Source organism: Geospiza fortis, unplaced genomic scaffold (genome assembly GCF_000277835.1).
Source record: "Geospiza fortis unplaced genomic scaffold, GeoFor_1.0 scaffold72, whole genome shotgun sequence".
Taxonomy (NCBI): domain Eukaryota; kingdom Metazoa; phylum Chordata; class Aves; order Passeriformes; family Thraupidae; genus Geospiza; species Geospiza fortis.
In genome coordinates this window covers 2,434,392-2,441,236 of record NW_005054338.1, presented here as the reverse complement: position 1 = coordinate 2,441,236, position 6,845 = coordinate 2,434,392, and positions in this window count along the sequence as shown.

Sequence of the window (6,845 nt, the reverse complement as noted above, 5' to 3'; positions counted from 1 at the left end):
TTCCAATAACATCACTGGATGCAACTGGAAACTTGGTGTTTGCCAATGCTGGAGGTACCCCTAACATCGTCACTGCCCCTCTGTTCCTGAACCCTCAGAACCTTTCTCTGCTCACCAGCAACCCAGTTAGCTTGGTCTCTGCAGCTGCAGCCTCCGCAGGGGCCTCTGGACCAGTCGCCAGCCTTCACGCCACCTCCACCTCAGCCGAGTCCATCCAGAACTCTCTCCTCACAGTGGCCTCTGCCAGCGGGGCCACGTCCACCACCACTACTGCCTCCAAGGCACAGTGAGCCGGGCTGGGCTCTGCTCCAGCAGCCTGGGTCACTGTGCGCTGGGATCGGCTGCCAGCCCGGTCGATGGACTGAAAATGCCGTGGGCATCCTCTCACCGTGTTGTTGGGGACAAGAGAGAGAGAAAGAGAGAGAGAGAGAAGGAAAAATATTTAAAAAAACAAAACAAAACAAAACAAAAAACCAAAAAAAAAAGGAGAAAAAAAAAAAAACAAAAGCAAAACAGGAAGGATTTAAAGCTGGAAGAAAAAGAAAAAAATTTAAAAAAAAAAAAAAAAAAAAAAAAAAAAACAAAAAAAAAAAGGAGAAAAAAAAAAAAACAAAAGCAAAACAGGAAGGATTTAAAGCTGGGACAGACATTTGCCTAATTTTATAATAAACACTGTCTTTTCAGGATCGCTTCATGGATCGGAGAACTTTCTAACCAAAAATGTAAAAAAAAAAAAAAAAACACAAAAAAACTAAAAACCGCAAAAACACAAAAAAAGTGAAAGGACTACTTATCATTTCCAGCAGTCACAATGACAAGTTAAGGTGGGTTATCAGTTCAAACATAGGAAGGGGATTTCTTGGTTTTTTTGGTCTAAATATCTTTCTTTTTTAATTATCATTTTATAGGTCTGTTGTACAGGCCATTATGTCATACAAGGTGTTTATAATCGTATCAATCATGTTGGGGGTTCCTTTCTTAACTGGTACAATTTAGGCAGGCCTGTATTACTGGTGTATCTCTATTATTATTATTATGATTATTATTATTATTATTTTTATATATATAGTTTGGACGCGTTTGTCTTTTGCTCCTGGATTATTTTCAGCGAGCTCCCACACCATGGGGGGAGGGTGGGGTGGTGGAGAGGAAGAATGGAGCACAAATAGACTTTCTATCCTAATCTTCTGGAAATGTTCTGAACAGTTTCCTCATCCTTGAATTTGTCTAATGCCTGCTTGTAGGGGTCAGAAGAATTTATGTTCATCATTTGTGCAGGAAGCTCAGTGCAGCAGCAGAGATCATTGTGTGCAAACTTCCAGGCTGGTCTCTGCTTTGTAAGCAGAGGTAGGAATTTGCTCCAAACTGCCATTCTTCTCCTCTCAAATATTTAGACAAAACAGCCAAATTCTGCTCTTAGCTTTTTGTGCTTGGTTCCTTTTACTCCAGAGAGTGGGATGTGACCTCCCGAGTGTGGATTGTGTGACAATACTGATGGCTCTTCTGTTCCATAGATTTCATTTTGCTGTGCAAAAGCACACACAAATACTTAAAAACCATCATAACCCAGGCTAATTGGCGGAATGTAAAGCAGCATCTCGAGGCCTAGGACACCCTCTAGGTGAGTTGGTACCGGATTTCAGAAGGTCACATTCTCCCCATTCATAGCAATATTCCTTTTCTGATGCTTCCAACACTATTTAGAAGAGCTTCCTAGTAAAAAAAAGTGCTTCTGGCTGCAGAAGACAGGAGCCAGGACTATGAGAACAGAAGGTGCCATTGTTAATGCCAACACAACAGAGCCACTCTGGGGCTTGCACACCCCGGGCTGATCTCGTGTGGTCTCTGAGCTGCGGGGCCATCGCGGGGTGAGCGCGGCAATCGGCGCCTCTGGCCGGCGCCTGGCACTGCAGCTCACTCTTTAAGGGGTGATTCTGATCTGTGGAGCAAAGGATATTTTTGTGGATGAGGAAGGAGTAATGAACTGTACAGAAGTTAGATCCGTATATTCTTAAATATACAATCCAGTGTCTGAACCAAAAAAGAAAAAAGATTTTTAAAGAGAGAAGACTGGATCGCTGCAATGCAGTTCACGTTAAATTTTCCATTCCCGATGGATTTAAAGGTTTCTGCCATGTGTACAAAACTAAATTACTTTTAGCTAGTTGAGGGTATTAGAAGAGTCCCTTTCCCACCCACCCCCTTTTCTTTTGTCACCAGAGTGTCCTAAAATAATGAGCTGATGCAGCTATATTCGTTTTGTTGATGATTCAGGGGGATCCTGGAGCTTCTCATCCAAGATCTGGAAGGCAGCAACTTTAAACTCCACACATGCTTTGGTCTGTGGCCTGAGCATGTGGGAGTTGTGTTTGCACTCAAGTGGCAGAACCCCTTATCTCTCCCCCCACCACCATGGTTTTGCTCTGTTCATCTCTAACTCTCCACCTTCCTGTTTTACTGATATTTAAACCAATTACCCCTAAAACTTCAAAACTAGTGAACTGCAAGCAGGGAAACTAACAAATGTCCGTCCACCGTTTCTTATGTGTTTTTGATTTTTTTATGTTTTATTTTTTTAAAACTAAGCTTGAACCAAAGTCAATTTCTAGCAAGCTGCTGTACTAATGGACTAGTTTGTGTAAGTGCAGTTCAGATGCAGAGAGGCGATAGATGCTACTGACAATTTCTTTTTCATTTGTCTTTTGTTTTTATTAATTTTATATAAAAGTTGCTGCTTGTTTTTAATCTTTTTTTTTTGGTTGGTAATTTGTGTTATCCTTGGGGCAGACTCTTAACTTGATTTTAATTTGTTTTCTTTTATTTGATGTGTAAATAGAATGGCAATGTCAGAGGATTGTTAATCCAAGAGGTCCCACCTTTATCCCCCCAGTATGGATGAATCTCTGTATTTTTGATATGTCTCTACGTCTTCAGGCTGCGCAGGAGACTTTTAGGGCTATGAATAATACTGCAAAAATGGCAATGGCCCACAGTAAAAGCTTCAGAGCAGCAGCAGGTACAGCTGGGTGAGCTTCAGGGAGGTAGGGAAAAAGTAGAAGAGAAGATGCTGGTACCCACTGTGCTGGTCTGGAGGCCACAGCACGGTCTGTAGTTTCTACCAAAGGAATGCAAGTCCTTGGACTTGTTTTGAGTGAAGTAAGAGGATGGGGAAAACCGCAGCTGTAGCGTTTGTTCCTGACTCTGAAAGTCCCTGCTTACTTTCACGCCTGTGCAAAAGTACAATTTATCAGGAAGCTTTTTTTGTTGGGGGGGAGACCACCGGGCTCGTCTCGGATGGATTCCCTCCTCCCGAGGGTTTTGTGGTGGGTGGGGGGCGTGGTCCTTGCAGATATCTAGGAAACACAAAGAAAGGTGGGCCTTAAATCAGTGGAAAATCCTCTCTCCACAGTTCCAGGAGACTGTGCCATTAGCTGTCTGAATGAGTTTTCATGTCCCATTCTTGCTGGTTTGTGGTTGGGAGAGGGTCTTGTTGAGTACATATCTGGAACACTAATGCAGCTTGGATGGTTTATTTATTATAAAAATCTGCTTTTTTTCCTGACTACCTTTGCATTGGTCACATGGCTTTGGTGTGAGCACCTTATACCCCTTTCTTTACCCTCCTCTTCTCTACCCCATCACCCTATCTGGGGCCCAGATTCCAGGGAATTTCTTAGCGAGTTTTTTTCTGAGAGAAACTGGAAACTCAGAGTAGCCACATATCCAAAAAAGCTTGGTTTTGTTTGCAGAAACTGACATAATACCTGAACAGCACATATCCCATGGCATCCATTGCCAGTGTGCTCTGATTCATTGTCCCCTAAAACATCCCTGTGACATCCTCCCTAAAACTGACTGTTGTTCTTGGAGCCTACTTTTCATCCCTATTGGTGTTTTTCCTTATGGATGCTGGCTACCTCCAGTGTTTAGGTGAAAGACAGAAATCAGACTGGCAGTGGGTGTACATCTGCCAAGTTAGAGTGCATGTGCTCCTTCAGAGAATGAAAAGAATATTAGATCATGTACCAGAATTTAGCAGAAGTTTATTTTTTAAATCATCATCATGCTGGCAGCAGAAATTGATGCATCTGAAAAGAAACAATAACAGTTGTGTATAGACCCAGTAAATATGATCACAGGAAGTTTGGTGGTGTGTTGGAAAAGGATAATAGCATCTCTTTTTCAGACTTCCATGTCTCTGTATTTAAAGGTGAGAGGGTTGCTTTTCATAGTTGCAAGCATGTCACAGTACCCAGGCAAGAAAAGATAGGTGAAAAGTTCTTCCTGCAGACAGGCATAGTTCAAAAAGCAAGAGATTTCCAGGAAAACAAACACAGATATGCCCAGAAGGTCAGAAACAATTTAGAGAATGGCTTCAGGAGTTGGTCTTGTAGCTTGGTGATGACATTTTTTTCTGATCTTAAGAAAAACATGTTTTGCTTTAGCACACTTTGGCTTTAGCACTCTTGGTCTCCTTAGAATCCACTCTCCACACTCACCGTGGAAGGATTCGCGAACAGCCCAAAGAAAGTACACACAGGTGTGGCTGCTTACAATTGTTACATCTGCTTAGATTTCCTCCAGAGCATTTATTTTGTTTCTGAGTCACTGTACAACACCTGTTGTAGTCAATCACTGTGAGGTGGTGTGGATGTGACATCTCTCAGAACTGTGACCTCATGTTCCAATGCCACCTCTGTAAGCCTCACGCGGGGTGCTTTGACACATTTCTTTAGTTGAGTTAGTGAAGGACACAGAAGAGTTAATTCCATAACTCTGTGCACATTCCTGCAAAGCAGCGTTCTTTAAAATGGGAATTCTGTCTTTTTTTGTGTTGTTGCAAATGGAGCGGCACAACCATTACAGCTGGAGCCATACCACAGATACTAAACCAAAGCAACATCTAATTTACCTTAAATATTAATTCATATTTTCTTAGATAAAGAAATATATAAAGATACAAAATTATCTTAAAGAGGCAGGTAGCTTCTCATGGTCATTAGAGTGTTTTAGGAAGGATAACATAATCCATGGTCCAAACTTTCAATGATACTTGCTTTTAAACTGGAAGTTTAAAATGTAAATGTTTTTATTGCCACATTAACTTTACAAAGAGTCACTATTCCCTATTCCTGTTCTGCCTGAAATGGTTAAATGCTGTTTCTCACACCCTGTACCCCAGCAGGGCCTGTCTGTCCCTGTTGGATGTTGCCTAGGGTGGAGTATTACCAAAGGAATAAGCTGGCCTGCTGCTCCCCACTGCATTTATGGTTGTCAGTTCTCACACAACCAACTCAAATCCCTTTCTATTTTTGCAACCAGGACATCTGCCCTCTCCCTCCCAAAGTACTATAGCAATATAGAATTCAAGATACTTACCTTGCACAAGTTCTGCCCTTCTCACTCATTAAATCTCTTGTTGCTGCTTGTGAGTTTCTCTCTTCTTTCCAGAGGGGACTCCCCTAAAATGCTTTAAAGATATTTGACAGGGAAGAATTTGTCAAAAAGCTGTTGGCTCACAATTCACAGTTTCTTAAGATCCTCATATCTTTGTCTCCACGTTGTGAGTGGTACCTGGTTCCCTCTGTGTCAGTGCAAGGAGTTTCAGTGCTTTTGGAACGATGAAAAGCAATTCCTCTATTTGCATATCTTCACAGTAATGCACAAAAAAAAATCCCTTGATTTTTTTCAACTTATCTATCTGCATTTGATCTGTCTACCACTTCTCCCAGGATACTCCAAGTGGGGACATGCTCTGAATTTTTACCCCTGTTGGGATGCTGTTAGGAGGGCATTGGAGAGATTGCACTGAAATGACAAATAGTTTAACTGTGGGAGAAAAGACATCTTTTACTCACGTGGGCAAATAAGGTCAGCATGTAGAACGTATCAGGTACTTCTTTTCTGACCAGATTCCTGAACATGAGGCAGCTACTGAGCTTTGTCTTGGGGCTGCTTTTAGGTCCATCAGTGATGCCCTGCTAAGAACCGTCCGTAACTGGAATAATCTGGGCCCCCTTTCTCCCTCCCTGTCTCCGTCCCTCTGCCTCTTTCCATCCTTGCTCTTTCCCCCTCTTCCCTCAGCGAAAGGTAGCACCATACAGCTCTGAGAACAATACTTGTGGGTAGCAGCTGGCTTCTGGCACCTTCATAAAATACCTCAGCATAGCTTAGCATTGTCGCAGAACTGGTTTTAAACTGAAAAAATCAGAAGAGAAAAGCAAACTTTATAAATAGTGGAGATAATTCTAGCTGTAGAGTTTAGTTGAACTGATGGTTTATTATGATTGATAAACATGATTATGCTGTATGTATTTGAGATCCTGTTTATAGGTTACAACTTTATAGGGTCGGGTGGGGGTGGGTGGATGTTGGGGGCAGAGAAGGGGGTTTGACTGTGTTAGAAGGAAAATGTTTGCTCATAAATTTTTTTCCTTGTATCTGTCTTGCCAAAGGAAACATTTTGTCGCTCCTGGGTTTGGGATTGTTGTTTGGTTGGTTTATCTGTGGTCTAATCTGCAGCACAGCACGTGGTGGCATGCAGGTTACTGATGGGGTTGCTGTTCAGGGTCTTTTCGAGTGTGCACACACTTCCCTCCCTCTCAGCCTTTCCTTGCCCCTCGCTGGGATCTGGAGATGAGGCAACAAATATCGAGGAGGCTCAGGGGAGAGATGGCTGTACTGGGCTGGGATCGACCTCGGGGCTGGAAATCCATTTCGGTTGAGTTGAGTTGCTCCAGAGCTGAACTGGGTCCGCTGTGTTTAACTCCAGGGAGGGACAAGAATGGTTGTCGCATCTTAATCTATCTGGGAGAGCAAAAGTGAAACAGGTTCCTTTTATCCCC